The 16,476-nt window shown below is 37.0% G+C and overlaps 1 pseudogene; it reads right to left on the reverse strand.

The window, feature by feature from the left end:
* Positions 1-13,359: 13,359 nt before the first annotated feature.
* LOC122790091 lies at positions 13,360-14,478 on the reverse strand (annotated as a pseudogene).
* Positions 14,479-16,476: the final 1,998 nt, after the last annotated feature.

Genomic DNA, 16,476 nt, shown 5'->3' on the forward strand with positions numbered 1-16,476 from the left:
GTACGAATATCTTGTATAGTACTACAGTTATGGAAAAGCTTTAAGATAAAGTGTAAATTTAGGCTTACAGTTAGCAAGCATTAGTAAGGTGGTGTAGAGGGCAAAACCCACAACCCTAACCCTGCACCTTATCTTAGATCTTAATAAAACTATTTCTGTATCACTACCACTATTCTAACAAATTATGTCTGAATATGTGGAGGTATGGTGTTTGATGATCAGATCATGAAAGGAAACTCATTTGTTTCTTTTTTTTTTTTGTGATTTTTTTTCATTATGCTAATTTTTGAAACTCCAGCAATGATCACTTGAACAAAAACTGTTGTACATTTGGATAAATCAACATATGAACGTGTGTGTGTGTGTGTGTGTGTGTGTGTGTGTGTGTGTGTGTGTGTGTGTGTGTGTGTGTGTGTGTGTACTCATAACATGCATATATATTATATATATATATATGTATGTATATATATATATATATGTATGTATATATATATATATATATATATATATATATATATATATATATATATATGTGGATTCACTTCAGAAGCTTGAAATACTGAAATCTCGAAATTCAGTATCTCGAGCCCAAGAAGCCATGTGGATTTCCACATTATAGCAAAAGTTTAGTAGCGCGAAATTCAAAACCTCAAATACCGGAGGTTTTGAATTTCGAGCTTCTAAAGTTCCGCTATGGTCATTTATTCAGGTAAGTGTGTGTGTGTGTGTGTGTGTGTGTGTGTGTGTGTGTGTGTGTGTGTGTGTGTGTGTGTGTGTGTGTGTGTGTGTTAAGGGCTTTGGGTAGGGGCTATGGTGTTTCTCAGTGTGTTCTTGTTGCTGTGATGTGTGTGTGCAAAGAGAAAGTAGCTTGTGTGGTGGTGTTTTGTGTGTGTTTGTATGTTGTATGACTTCGGTGTGAGAATATTTAAGTAGGGGAGGTGTGGGGGGCGCAGGGGGGCTTGCCCCCCCTGCTTTCATGTAGTAGAGTGATTGTGTGTTTGTGTGGTGGATGGTGTGTGTGTATGTAGTAAAACCGTGAAATTCAAAATCTCTGGTATTCAAAGTTTTGAATTTCGCGGTTTTTAGTCTTCGTTGTTTTGTGGATTCAACTTCTTGGGCTCCAGATACTGAAATTCGAGATTTCAGTATTTCGAGCTTCTGAAGTGAATTCACATATACATATACTTCTTCTACAGCTCTCAAATCCTTATTAACTTGCAGTCTACCCTACTATCCAAACTCAAAACCGCATACAGCAAAGCAGCCAGATTTGCAGCCAACCTCCCTCTAAAATCACACCACTGTCTTGCTCTTCAGTCGCTGAGCTGGTTTGAGTTTCACAACCAACTCATATTTTCTCAACTCCTCTTCATTCACACTGTCCTAAACAATCCCTCCTCTTGTGCTAGCATAGTCTCTCGTCTCCTTCTATAATGCACTAAACACCCTTAGAAGTTCTGACCAATATCTCTTACAAATTCATAAACCAAAAAATCATTTGGACAAAGCCTACACAGCTACCTTCCTGCTCTATCTTGGAATAAGCTTCCTATGGCCCTTGGAAGTGTCATCCATGCTCATGAATTCAAGACCTCTCTCAGATATTGCCTATTCAGTACCTGGAGATGTCCCTGCAACCATCCCACCTGAAATCTTCCCTTTCTTCTCTCATCCTCTCCTTTTTCCCTCTCTCTAACTTTCTTTCCTTCTTCCTCCTGTTTGCCACTATCCAACTATGTTGTTTTTCATCCTGTATATTTTTATTATAATGTAATTTTTGGCACTTCTATGACAGCTTGCTCCTTCACACCTCCCCAACACTTACTAGTTAAGCAAACTGTATCATTTTTCAAGATCTCTAACACTTACTGCATCCTGATATCTTTCCTCATCATTTTGTATTTAACTTTTACTGCTTTATTTTTCCTTTATTCCTGTTAATTCCTTAATTCCTTTAATATTTGGACAATTAGTACTCTGAATTTATTTGCTTGTATATTCTGTACTCTGAATTTTTGTACTTTTCAAAATTTTTACTGTGAATTTATTGTACTTATATAATTTGCATTGTGGAGCTTTTCTCCATGGGTCTGTGCTGGAAAAGGGCGCAAGCTCAGTCAGACTATCCCGGTCAAAAAAAGTCAAATAAATAAATAAATAGGTTTACTATCAAAATCTCAAACATCAGAACACATGTTGTACAGAAACATTGAAAAAAAATCTGAATTCCTGAATAATTATTAGGTAAACAAGTCGAAACATGTCAATTCTAAATGATTAAACCAATGGCTTCAACATTTCTAAAAGTTTACCTGCTGGCACTTACCTGCCTGCTTCCCAACAGTACGAACATATGCAGTTCAGTACTCCACATCACTTTAATTTACATTTTTGCAGGGGGCTTGCCCCCCTGCAACCACCCACACCCCCTACAAATTATATTTTCTAACTCCGAGATCACACTACAGTGAAGAAAAAGGTAAATGTCCCTATCTGCACTGTACCGCAATCTCTATTCCTAACGTCAACCTCATATGAGCAAAGCAGAGTGGCATTCACTAAAGAACATTCTTAGAATTGCAGTTCAGTAATATGGGAATCAGCCAGCACACATTGGCATTCCTGTGCTCACCTAACTGCACTTATACATTTTGATAGTAAACTTCAAGCATCTACTTCAAAATACCAAATTACTATAACATCGAACCACAAAACATCGACACCATAATGTTGAATGTACAGAACACTGAAAAGTTAGAACATCAAAATCATATAACAGTGAAAATTTAAATCATCGAGTCATATATTGCAAAAGTGCTAAATGCTTATGCTTTAAATGTTAATTTTGTAGTAAACAAACATGGCAGATGGTATATTTTGTGGATTAAGAAAAGTTGTCAGGTTGTATAGTAAAAGTTTATCAGATAACAGTTAAGCATTGCTGTTTTTGATTGATGGCTTTATTATTTTAAAATAAGTTGTGTTAGTGCTGTGGAAAGTGATGGGATAAATGAGTATGGGAGGAAATGTTTATTTTGGCAGTATGTACATTTCCAGGAAAATGCAAGTACACGTTTGATATATTACTGAGACATTTCGTATGGAGAGCATGATACAGTGGGGATTGGGAAATTACCCTTTCTCCACTGTAGTGCGATCCTGGGTTGGTATAGGGGGCTTGCCCCCCTGCAGAAATGTTGAAATAAGTGTGTTTGTAAATTTAGTTATGTTTGAGGTTGAAGGGGTATTACTAAAGTGTGCGTTGTAACATTCAACATTATGGGATGTGATGATTTAAATTTTCAGTGTTACGTGGTTTTGTTGTTCTAAATTTTCAGTATTCTGTGTTTTTGGCGTTATGGTCTTGATGTTTTGTGGTTTGACATTATAGTAATTTGGTATTTTGAAGTATATATATATATATATATATATATATATATATATATATATATATATATATATATATATAGATATATAGATATATATATATATATGTGTGTGTGTGTGTGTGTGTGTGTATCTCAAGTGTTATGAGTTTCCAGTGATTTCAGTGAAATGGGTTCAACCATTTGGGATTCACTGAAATGTGGTTTTAGTGTTATGATAGGGATCCAGATATCAATGGCTGCAGCAAGTCATTGAAGAAACAACTACAGAAAATGTTTTGTCTATCTGCTGCAGTCACTTTTGAACAAAAAGTAATGAATAATTACAATACAGCACCTCTACCACTCCATTTTGGGATGCAACAAACTAGAAAAAATACAGACCACTCCGAGAGAGATGTATTAGTAGAGCAAAGACCATCCAGATGGAGTCACATCTCTCAGCTGTTATGATTTAGGCATTGTGCTAGGATTGTTGACCTTAAATTTTTCTCCTGCTTCCCCTAGATTTATTTATTAATTTTCTTCTGATTTTCCTCATAAAGAGAGACTTGTCAAAGGGTATATACATTACTAGAGAACTGAAATAAGCCAAGCAAAAGACTACTGATCACCAACTATATGGGTTATTGTATATAAAGACTTTCTATTACAAAAAATTGGAAAGTGCACCTATTTTGGTCCTTCTGCTGTGATTTTTAAATACCAGCACTCTGATTTTTAATGTTCAGAAGTTGCAAGGTATAAATGCAATTTTGTTAGCATACCCACATCCAAAAGTAGTTATTTTTATTAATATTATTACTATTATTGTTATTATTATTAGTAATATTAACAACCACTTTTAGATGTGGATATGTTAACAAAATATTTGGGATCATAGATGCTACATGCAGTGCAGCATGTAAAGTTTTCATATATGTGGTGTTGGGCCCACTATACTTATCAGCCTGAAAGGGAAGTAAAATACATTATAATGCATTAAACATGTTTACTTAACACTCCTACATGTGAAAGAGCAAGCACCCTGTGATAAACTGAGAGGCTGCCAGCCCAGCTAGATAGAATTTTGTAAATAATTATATGTCATTGTAAATATTAATATGATCCACAGGCTTGTTTCACAAATGTAAGAAAACTGAGTTATGTACTAAGCTTCAAAAATGTAACCACAGTGCTGGAAGAAAGCAGAAATGTGTATAAACTCTATGCCTATGTAATGTATGTTTTATGGTAGAAACTGGGACATACAGAGTTAACTTGCAAACTCTAAGAAAATAAGCTAAGTAAAGAATTTTGCGACTATGTGTGATCTCAAGCTAAGAGACAGGATGTCTGGGCTAGGAGTTTCTTTCTATTGTCTTAAGACAGAAATAATTACTAGGTTTCACATTTAAAGTGTCTTTTATTGCTCTGTGACTTTCTGGCAGCTGCAGATCACAAAGAAATGTTAAATTTTAAGTTCTGTGAGCCTGGGAACTTGAGCAGAGGTGGCAAGAATTATGTAATCTGAAATGACTCAGCAGTAATGTGTATTATCAATTTAAAAGCTATCTCAGAGAGAAAGAGGGTGCATTTTGTATTTTGTTCTGAAGCTGACAATAACTCACCAGCAATTTACCTTGTTCTGTAAGTAAGACTTAGATCTTAGAATTTCTCTTAGAGATAGGAATATAGCCGGATTAGTGTAGATGTTTTCTATATTTATGTGAGACTGTCCTACAATGTTATTTTAAAGTATTTCCTGTGATTTCTGAACTCTCTAATGTCACTGTACTGAGTTAATAAGTACTGTCTTGTGTTTTATTATTTATTATTAAATATATTTGAACCTTTTAACTGTGGCTATTTTGTGTAGAGATATTTAAGCTCTTAAAGTACTTGCATGTATTTGGAGATACTGTACGAGCCACTCCAATAGCCTTAGCCCTGGGTCACACTTACTATTTGGAAAACAGGAACATTGCACAGTAGAATTGGACACCCTTTGGTAAGGGCCTTTAGAGTAGCTGATAAGAGTAGTTGGTGGCAGTGATTACTACCTTATAGCCTGGGCAGAAGGGGACATAGCTAGTGAACCTGTGCTGCCTTCCCCAGGAGTGTCTGTGTGTTTGTATATAAATCAAATCTCAAAGTTTGTGTGTGTCAGCTACTTGGGCAGGGACATGAAGCACTGGTTGGACAGAGAGGGTGCTGGAGGTCTAGGCTTGACTACTCATCTGAGATCTGAACCCCAGAGCTGTGCCAGTGGGAGTCTTATTGTGGATCTGGAGAGAAAGGGAGAAAGCATCTCCAGACTGACTGTGATCTCTGTGTTCTCTTAAGGGAAATTGATTGTGTGTGTACTTGTTATCCTTCCAATGTACACATCCCTTACTGGTGTTAGTGGTGAGGATTGAGGCTCCTTGATTACTGGGCCAGTGCATGGGTGTCACATGCCCCACTCCCCTTTTTGTCAGATAACTGTGATATGTAAAACCTTTCTTGCATTAATTAAAAACCTGTATACATATTAAGTATTGTTTTTAGTAGAATCATCTGTTCAAATTATTGTTTTATATTTTTGATCTGTTCCATATAAAATGTGTGGTTTTCTGGTAAATAAGTGGGGATTAAAGTCAATAAATAATGACATATATTTAAGTTTCAGACTTCATATCCATCAGAAAATGCATCCATACGCAAAACCTTTTATTCTAGCAATTTTCTTTTAATTTATAAGAGCATTATTTAAAATTTGTACCTGTTTTGGGGCCTTTGCCCCTCCCCAGTGTTTGTTTTTGTGCAGACTTCTTTTGTTCAGAGCTATGATTATAGTTATATGTTTGAATGATATTCAACCTGTTTAATGATAACGGTTATAGTTTGGATGTTTTCCAAATCTGAGTTGCTTTCATGAACATCATAAACTAAAATGTAAAGATTATTTTGGATAAGTGCATGATTCAACAATCCCTAAGCCTCTTATTTACAGTACTGGTTGTGTTTCACTTATGAAGACCTATAATTAGTATCATTGAACTTATGTACTAATTAGTGTAGAAGTTTATTTACATTTAGGAAACTATTGTAATCATTATTCTGATTCATCTAGAAAGCCAACAGTTCAACAGATTTTACATCAGCAAAACCTTTCTGAAAAGTCTAACACATATTTTTACTTATGTAACTTCATATCCTTCAGAAAATATATGCTAACTCAAATTCTGTTATTCTGGCAACTTTATAAGAGCAATATTTAAAATGTGCCCTATTTTTGGACCTTGCCCTTTGTGACCCCCCCATTATGTTAGGCTTTGTCCAGATTTCTTGTGCTAAGAGGTTGAGAGTTGTGTTAGTCATACCTCTCAAATATCCCTGACTTCGCAAAATGCCCTGATTTGACCTCATGCTTTTGGTGTGTTCCTTACAAATGTGTGGTTTCTTGGCAAATCACCAAGGATTGCAGCTACTAAATAATGACACATATTAAACTTCAAATGTGATATCCATAGGTTCATAGGTTGGTACTAGGCTATCAGCCCTAGGGCCTATACAAGCCTAGCCATAACAATTCCCTGGCTATTTCTTCCCACACTATTTACTTTCTTGGACCCCTGTCTAGCAGGGTGACTGACGTGATCCCCGGGGTGAATTTCCTTTCTCCCATCCAATCATCAAGGTTCCTTTTGAAGAGGGCCAAAGAGGCGCTCTGCTTGACATGTATGGGCAGTCTATTCCTTCAAAAATTGCATGCTGATGAAATACCTGTTACTGTATTGTTATTTTAAATATGTAACAATAAAATGTAAAACCTATTTGGTCCTGTGTCTCTGATTCTGGAAATAACAGATTTAGAGGTTTGGATCCAGTGCCGGGTTTGTCTGAAGTTGAGGAGAATCTTGGCTTGTAAACCAGTAGCCTTTCCTGTTTACTGTTTCCCAAGTAGTCATGACTTGTGCGCCACTCATTTTCTTCTGTGCTGTTTGACATCAGCTTACACCACCATAATGTACATACCTCTCAGCTGGCCAGATTTTCTTAGGATGTTCAGATTTATGCCTCATATTGTTCATCTGTTCCTCATAAAAATTGTGGCTTTCTGACAAATAAGTGTGGAGTGAATTCACTAAATAATGACAGACGTTTGAGTTTCAGACTTCACTTCCTTCGGAAAATGCATGGTAATTTAAAACCTTTTATTCTAACAATGTTCTAAGTTTATAACTGCAGTATTTCAAATATATCCTTGTTTTGTGTACTATTTTTGGCTCTGTCCAGAAGTATACCGCTCAACCTCTCACAGCAAGAAATCTGGACAGAGCCTAAAAAAATGGGGGGGGGGGGTAAGGCCCAAAAGTAGGGACAGATTTTAAATATTGTTCTTACAAACTAAGAAAGTTGTTAGAATAATAGGATTTGCATTAACATTAACTTTCTGAAAGACATAAAGTGTGACAGTCAAATGAATGTCCTTATTTAGTGACTTCAATCCTCAGTGATTTGGCAGAAAACCACATTTTTTGAGGAACAGAACAAAAATATGGACATTCTGTGAAAATCTAGACAGCTGAGAGCTATGTGTTAACACTATTTTTTTGTCAATTTTGTTTATAATTTCTATTATTTGTTGTGCTAATTTGTATGTAAGCTTAGACTGGAGCTTTTCTCCCCGGGCCTCGGCTGAAAATGGGCACTGTCCCAGTCGGACCATCCCGGTAAACAAATGTAAACTAAAAAGAAATAAAATAAATGTTCAGAAGTATCATACTAAGAGTTTAGTGGTATGTCAGTGTAGCCAGTTTTCGAAAAAAAAAAAAAGCATTAATAGATAAAGACATATTAACCAGTGGACTGCAGCAGGTCAAGTTACCGATTATGCCTTAGAGCTGGTTTACACTTAGTAATCACTTTTATCTTAATAATTGTTTCAGGCATACATTGTTGTAGATCCACCTCATCACCAGCCACCACCATACCTCTCAGCCTCTTACCACAATAAATCTGGATAATGTCATAAATAACGGAGGGGACAAAGGCCCAAAAATACGGGCATTTTTTTAAATACTGCTATTATAAATTTAAAAAGCTGATAAAAAAAACAGGTTTTGCATTAACATGAATTTTCTGAAAGGTATGAAGTCTAAAACTCATATGTCTGTCATTGTTTTCTGACTTCAATCCTCGAAGATTTGCCGGAAGAACCAAAGATTTTATAAGGGACAGAACAAAAATATGAGCAAAGACCTGAACATTCTGTGAAAATCTGGACAGTTTAGAGATATGGCCACCACGACTTAGGTAACGATTCATTTCATTGCATACACTGGTAACTAGCCTTTTGGCAAGGTTTTATCCACACCTTATACCCAATTACTGCCAGTTCCTTGCACAGCACTTTTGTCTTTCTGCACTACCGTCCAAGGGTGATTAACTCTGCACTTCAAGCAATATGGACTGTTGGCCTAGGGAGTTTATGACCTCACCATTTTAAGAAACTGCCACTTCTGGAGTGAAATGGGACGTTCATACATGTGTTTGTAATTCAGTTCTTTGGGAATCAGATACGCTGCATGTCCTAACATGTGGTAGTTACATTTGTTTATACCAGTTAGGTAATTAAAAGTCTGTGACATAGCTCTCAACCAACTAGGGACAAATCTCAACAGAATCAGGGACAAATTCAGAGAAAATCAGGGATAATCAGGGACACTTTTAAAATATTAGTACTATTACCTTAAGACATTGACAGAATAAGAGAAGTTGAATTAATTACATCTTTTGAAGTTAAAGAAATATACATGTCTTAATTATTGTCACTGTTTACTAAGTGTAATTCACCAACATTCCTCCAAATGTCATTAGTTTAGGAGAGATTAAGAGGGATAGAGCTAAATTTTGAGTTAAAATCAGGGACAGTTGAGAGGTATGGTTTGCAATACTCTTATACTAAGGTCATTACTCCCAGAACAGATTTCACAGTATTGTTTCATAAATTAAGTCAGGAACACTGTGCAAGACTTGGGCGAATACTGGCATCTAGGATATACCTCTTAATTCTGAATACCTGGACAGTGCTGAATACATACCTCTCAGGCATACCTCATTTGGGGTCTTAAAAAGTCCATGTTCCTCCAAGTTCTACATGGAAGAGGCCTGTCACACATTCAGTGTTAGGAAGTGTTTAACTCGTATCCATGGTAAATAGACATGAATCCTATTAATTCATTAAAAGATCTTTCTGTAAGTAAATCCAGTATATTTCAACCATCCTATGACCTTCCTAGCACATGTTCCACATGTTGTCAATTTGTTCCTCATTTTGGAGAAGGAAGGTTGGGAGATATGGTGCAGGTGTGTAAATGCAACCAGTTGGCCTTACAACCCATCATTCATTTGTAACTGCCTAAACTCCTGTGCCAAGCTTTTGGAACATAAAATACTCTAAGTGCATCAGGTTTATAAACATTAATACAAATACAAATTAAGAACAATTACCAACATAAGAATTAGACATGCTCTTTAGCAAACACATCTCTTAATTTCATTTTAATTAAGGTCTTGTAAGCTGTGTTATTGCCAAACCCAAGAACACTGCTTATTTATGTGATTTCCTCACTATATATGCAATACTGCCCTGAAAGAGCTTCTCTGGTCTTCATTCTTTATATTGACTGAATATTAAGTGAGAAAGTTTCCAACCCTATATAAAAATGTAAATCGTAAATACTAAACATATCAAATGGTAAAGATGTAAAATGTGCGAAGTTAGCAAAAAAGTTGGTTGAATCATTAAGGCATTGGTAATATACCTAAGAAAGACATGTGGAAAATGTTCCATTTGTTGGTAAAAAAAATATATACATATATATATATATATATATATATATATATATATATATATATATATGTATACACACACACACACACACACACACACACACACACACACACACACACACGTGCGCGCGTGACGATTTGGGGGCCTTTACTCCCTCCCCACTACTTTTTACTTTTCCACAATTCTTGAGCAATGAAGAACTGAGTGGTGTAAGTATAAAGGCAAAACAAAAGGGGGGAGTGGCAAACATGTCAATCACAGCAATAAACTATTTGTGAAATTTATGTAATTTAATTCAACAAAAACTGTTTGAACTATCGAAAAGAAATATTGAAGCAGACACATCCAAAAGCAAACACTCGACAAATACATTAAAAAAAACTATTTTTCTCCCAGGGTATCCCATACACTCTGCTACTTGAATACAACTCTGAGCAAGATTGAGGAGGGCATACCTCTCATCCTCTGAGTACAAGAAATCTGAATAAACCAAAATAATGGGGGGAAGGCGCCAAAAAAAGGGACCTTTTTAAATACTGATCCTATAAACTTAGATAGTTGATAGAATAACAGATTTTGCATTAGTCTGCATTTTCTGAAGAGCATGAACTCTGAAACTCAAATGTCCATCATATTTAGTGACATCAGGCCTCAATGATTTGCCAGAAAACCATAGACATTAAAAGGACCAGATGAAAAATATGCATACCTCTCAAGTGTACCTCATTCAAGATCTTAAAAAGTTCATGTTCCTCATAGTTTCACACTGAAAAGGTATGTCACACATTCAGTGTTAGGAATTTTTTAGCTGAAAACCATGGCAAGTAGAAATGAAGCATATTAATTAATTAAAAGATCTTTTAAATAAGTAAAAGTAGCATATTTAACCCTCCTGTGACCTTCCCACTTGAAGCTGTTAGTGAGGTAGTTGCTAGTACCTGTTACACATTTTGCCCGTTTGTCCACATTATAACTGCTAGGATTCCTCATTTTGGAGATGGAAGGTTGAGAGCTATGAAAATAGATGACAAAAATCTGGATAAACTGCAAAAAGTTGGACAGTTAAGAGGTATGAAAGAGGGGCAAGGGTAAATGCTTCATCTCCCTTACATCCCATACTCATACAAAAACATCCCGGAGTTACATCACTCAATAGTCAGTCGCTTGTGCCACCACTTTATTTATTTATTTATTTTACATTTGCTTACATAGAAGTTGAACTGGGCATGAGAACCCTGTTCCAGCAGTGACACGGTGAGAAAAGCTCCAAAAATTACAATTACAGTAGTCAGTAAAGCAATAGATTCACAATGTATAGATAGATAGATAGATAGATAGATAGATAGATAGATAGATAGATAGACACATTATGTGTGTGTGTGTGTGTGTGTGTGTGTGTGTGTGTGTGTGTGTGTGTGTGTGTGTGTGTGTGTGTGTGTGTGTGTGTGCGTGTGTGTGTGTGTGTGTGTGTGTGTGTGTGTGTGTGTGTGTGTGTGTGTGTGTGTTGCATGACATGGCAACTGTGACAGAATTGACTCGGACATTGTTTCCTTTGCTCCGTCCATCCACAACCCCTTTTCCCATTTTTGCACATGGGGTCGGGGTGTCATTTCAGCAGTAGCAATCATCTTGAGCCAAGGTTTATACCACCGGGTGGCTAGCCCTGCCACTGTAGGTCACTGATACCACTCACTTGCACACACACTATCACCTACGGCCAGTTTGGAGTGTCCAGTCCACCTACTGCATGTCTTTGTAATGTGGGAGAAAACCAGAGCACCAGGAGAAAAAATTTTAAATTTGATTCGTTATGTGTTCTCAGTGAAGGCAACCCTATGAAAAATAAATAAAAGAACCATTCTTATCTGCTGAGGTACAACCTGCTGTCCGTTTTATTGTAAATTCCGGGGCAAAATAAACAAGTACATAGCTAAAGCTGTTTTCATAGAGATGACGTTTGAAACATGGTTGTTTCAGATAAATAAAGAAAGAAAGAAAATTACACCGTATGAAAGTGCTACACTGAAAAAGTAAGTTGATATATAGCTCACCTCACCCATCAAGCCACCCACTTTTTTTCTGAAAACTTTACACTTTTAGCTTTAACAACAAAGAGAAACTGGACGATATGAGCACCTGGTTCTCACAGCTGCATTCATCTACAGACAAATGGCATTTGGCATAATTAAAAAATGTTATCCCAGACAAAAGTGCACAATTTACATTAATAAATACGTGTTTAATATTACATGATGTACTGAAACATACAACCATGCTTCATGCAATGATGCAATGGCTTAAAGAAGCATCATTCACAGAAAAGAATGTGCTAAATTATTCGGTTTCAAAGCGTCTTTTGGTGATAGTGAAGAATCTCAAAATGATCCCTTTATTGTCCTGCAAATAAACTGTAATGATTCCTAGTACTGATGAGGTAGAAAATGGGGCCAGTGAACTTACTGTTGAAGTTGATATGGGGCATGTTATAGGAACTATGCAATAAAAAGAGTTGTGCTTTGTTCTGCCTGTCATTGTGTGTGTGTGTGTGTGTGTGTGTGTGTGTGTGTGTGTGTGTGTGTGTGTGTGTGTGTGTGTGTGTGTGTGTGTGTTATATATATATAACATATTGTATGATGCGACATCAATGTCAAAACATAATTTCTAATAAACTCTTACTCTGCATTTCCTCACCATTAAATATTGTCAGATATAAACACAAAATGTATTTTAGGCACTGTGATCATATCCTAACTTTCATTAGCTTTGTTCTCAGAATTTTTCATGAAAAATGCAAATGACAGATCAAAGTCATTCAGTTTTTAATTCCCAGATTCTTATCATCAGGCTCCCAGCTCAACAGCAAACACACTGTTTATTTCCAAACAGTTAAGTCCCAACTTCACTTGCAGTTAATTCCCTGTGCCAAATCCAGCTGTCAGACACAGAAAGGGGAGCATTCTGTTTCTGGTGTCCCTACAAGTCACGCATACCTCTCAACTGTCCCTGATTTTCAGGGACGTCCCTGAATTTAACTCAAATTTTAGATCTGTCCCTCTTAAAACTAGAGACTTTTGGAGGAAAGGTGGTGAATTACACTTAATGAATAATAGCAGTAATTAAGAATTATAGACTTCTTTTACTTCAGACAAAGTATATTAATTCATATGCTCTGATTCGGTCAATGTCTCAAGTTAATAGCCCTATTATTTTAAAAGTGTCCCTGATTCTCCCTGATTTCTTCTGGATTTGTCCCCTGATTTCTTCTGGATTTGTCCCTGATTCTGTTGAAAGTTGTCCCTGACTGGCTGAGAGCTGCCACCTAAGTGACTTTCAACAGGGCATTCACAAATTCTTGATGACCTGTAGCCTTTAATAAGCAGCTGAAAACTTCATCCTTTTTTCCTTCTGTCTTTGGTTACAGAACCCTCTCCGCGTTCTTTTTCAGGTCCAGTTTCTCTGCAATGGCTGCGATCTTCTCCGAAGAAGGTCGGGGTTGCACTGAGAAGTAAGCTTCAAGGGAATGCTTTTCTGGGGCAAGAATGGAGATGCTTTTCCGTTTCTTGTCCCCTCCAATGAATACCTCTGGTCTGCTCATATTTTCCTGTTAAGCGCTTTACGCCTCCTCTAGCCAGGCCTCTAAAATGGGTTTTAGGGCAACCATATTGTTATGAGACAATGTAAGCAACTCAAATCTGCAGATAGTGCTTTGACTCAAACAGCCAACCCCTGGAATTTTCAAATTTGCCAAGGCAGATCCCACATTGTGTGACTCCAAGTTTTATTCTTTTCTGATTGAACCTCTCCGCAAAGGATTCGAGGTTCCTCAGGTCTACCTCAGTCTCACTGCTCTGCATGACACTGTGGGAAGCTAAGCTCTGTGGGTTGTGCATGTTCAAAGACTGTGGGTGCTGGGACAGATGCTTGATGGTTGTCAAGTGGGCATGTGGGTGGGAGGCTGGGGCACCAATGTCAGGCGCTGGCATGCCTCCCAGAGATATAGATGAAGTAAGTGTGTCCAGCAGATCACTTTCCAAACTTTGTGATGCCTGATGGTGAGGATGATGGCTAGCCAGGACCGAAGAGTGGTGCAAGACAGAAGAAGAAGTAGGACTGGATAATACTGTGCTCATGGTGCGGTAGGAGGCATCCGGTTTAAAGAAGTGTGCCTTTTGTGAATGAGGTACTATGTCCACAGCTGCCAGAGTTTTAGCACCTTGCCAGTGAATATGTTGCCTTGAATCTGTGAATGAAATACAGAAAGTGTCATGTGAGCAAAGGAACGTGCTAAGACAAAGTGCACACAAAACACACACACACACACACACACACACACACACACACACACACACACACACACACACACACATGCACACACACTCTCTCTCTCTCAATAAATCTCAATATACAGATAAACCTTACAGTAAAGGCACAACTTGAATGGGTAAGGGAGACCCTGAATATACAAAATGTATATGGCCAGTCACTGACATCTCAGAGAGAAAAAATATATCCTGCATTTAAATCCGCTTCTTTTTAAGTGTCACAACTTTGATTTGAGTAAACTTTTTGCACTGTTTCTTATATGCAGTGACAAAGCAGTGAGGATGAGAATGAGAATAAAGCTGAAATGACCAGGGTTACTTAATAAATGTTAGTTCTTGTAACTTAAAGGCTGGCATAATAAAGGACTTGAAATAACATGTTTCTAACACACACACACACACACACACACACACACACACACACACACACACACACACACACACACACACACACACACACACAAGCAATTTGCATGTTTACAACTTTCATTATATAATAACCCCAATCCACTCCATCTTTCAAAGAATTGATGATTTACAGGAAGGAGAGAATACAATTCTGTGTGAAAATAAGAGATATCCCTGGCAGTGGTCTGGTGTGGATGAGGATTATAAAGTTATGAGTTACCTTGTGGTTACAGAATTGGCTGCTGTTTGGTAAGATTAAACCAATGCAACTTCTTTTATACTTGCTAGTACCAATATTTTGTGTTCCTAATGCAGGGGACTTATTTTTGTCTTTCTTCCTGCTCCTAGAGGTAAGTCTTTGACAGCGATGTTTTAAACAAGCTCCATCTAACACGGTTAAGTTCCATAACAATTGCTTAACTATTGACACTTCTGCTAAATCCTTAGGTATAGCTTGAAGAAATGTTTTAATCTAACGTACCACCAGACCTGTCAACACCCTCAGTGTAAGAAATCTGGACAAACAAAAAAAAAAAAGGTGGAGGACAACAGCCATAAATCAGGGACATGTTTTAAATACTGGTCTTACAAACTTACATAGAAAGTTGCTAGAATAACACATTTTGCAACAGCCTACTTTTTTTCTGAAGGGCATGAACCCTTTGTCATATATTCATTGAATTCAGTCCTCAATGATTTGCCAAGAAACAAATGTGCATTTCATGACGAATGGACAAAAAGGCTAAAGTCTTTGCATTCAACACATCTCTCAAGTGTACCTCATTTAGAGTCTTAAAAAAGTTACGTTCCTCCAAATTCCACATTGAAAGGCTCTGTCACACATTCAGTTTTAAACTGATATCTGGGGTAAACAGAAAAGAATTATATTAATTAATTAAAAAATCTTTTGTATAAGTAAAACCAGCATATTTTAACCATCCTATGACCTTCCCACTTGAAGTTGTTAGTTAGTAAGCTGTCAGCATGTGTTCCATTTGTTCCACTTTATGATGGACAGAGATCCTCATTTTGGAGATGGACAGTTGAGAGCTATGTTACACTCTATGAAATTCTGAACTGCTGAGAAGTATGACTGTATGATGAAGTTATGAAGAAACCTCCCAACATGGAAAGCTATCTTTCCAAGATTTCGTTCTAGTCTGTCGGCGATGTGACAAGCAAACATTTCACAATGATCAAAGCTGCAGACTGTACTGCTTATGTACTGAAGCGGGAGAAAGTGAGCAGGTGTGATGGATCCCTGATTTTGGAAAGAAATGGAGACAGTCAATTGGTAGCCTTACCTGATGGGTGGGCAGCATATAACCAATCAGGGACAAATTTCAACAGAATCAGGGACAAATCCAGACAAAATTAGGGACACTTGTAAAAGTGCTATTAACTTGAGACATTGACAGAAGAATCAGAGCATATTTATATTATATTTTATATATATATATATATATATATATATATATATATATATACGTATTATTGCAACCACATTTTCGCCCTGATGCTGATTGCTTCTCCTTGTGTC

The sequence above is a fragment of the Protopterus annectens genome, chromosome 15.part0 (genome assembly GCF_019279795.1).
Source record: "Protopterus annectens isolate FY-2018-M chromosome 15.part0, PAN1.0, whole genome shotgun sequence".
Lineage (NCBI taxonomy): Eukaryota > Metazoa > Chordata > Ceratodontiformes > Protopteridae > Protopterus > Protopterus annectens.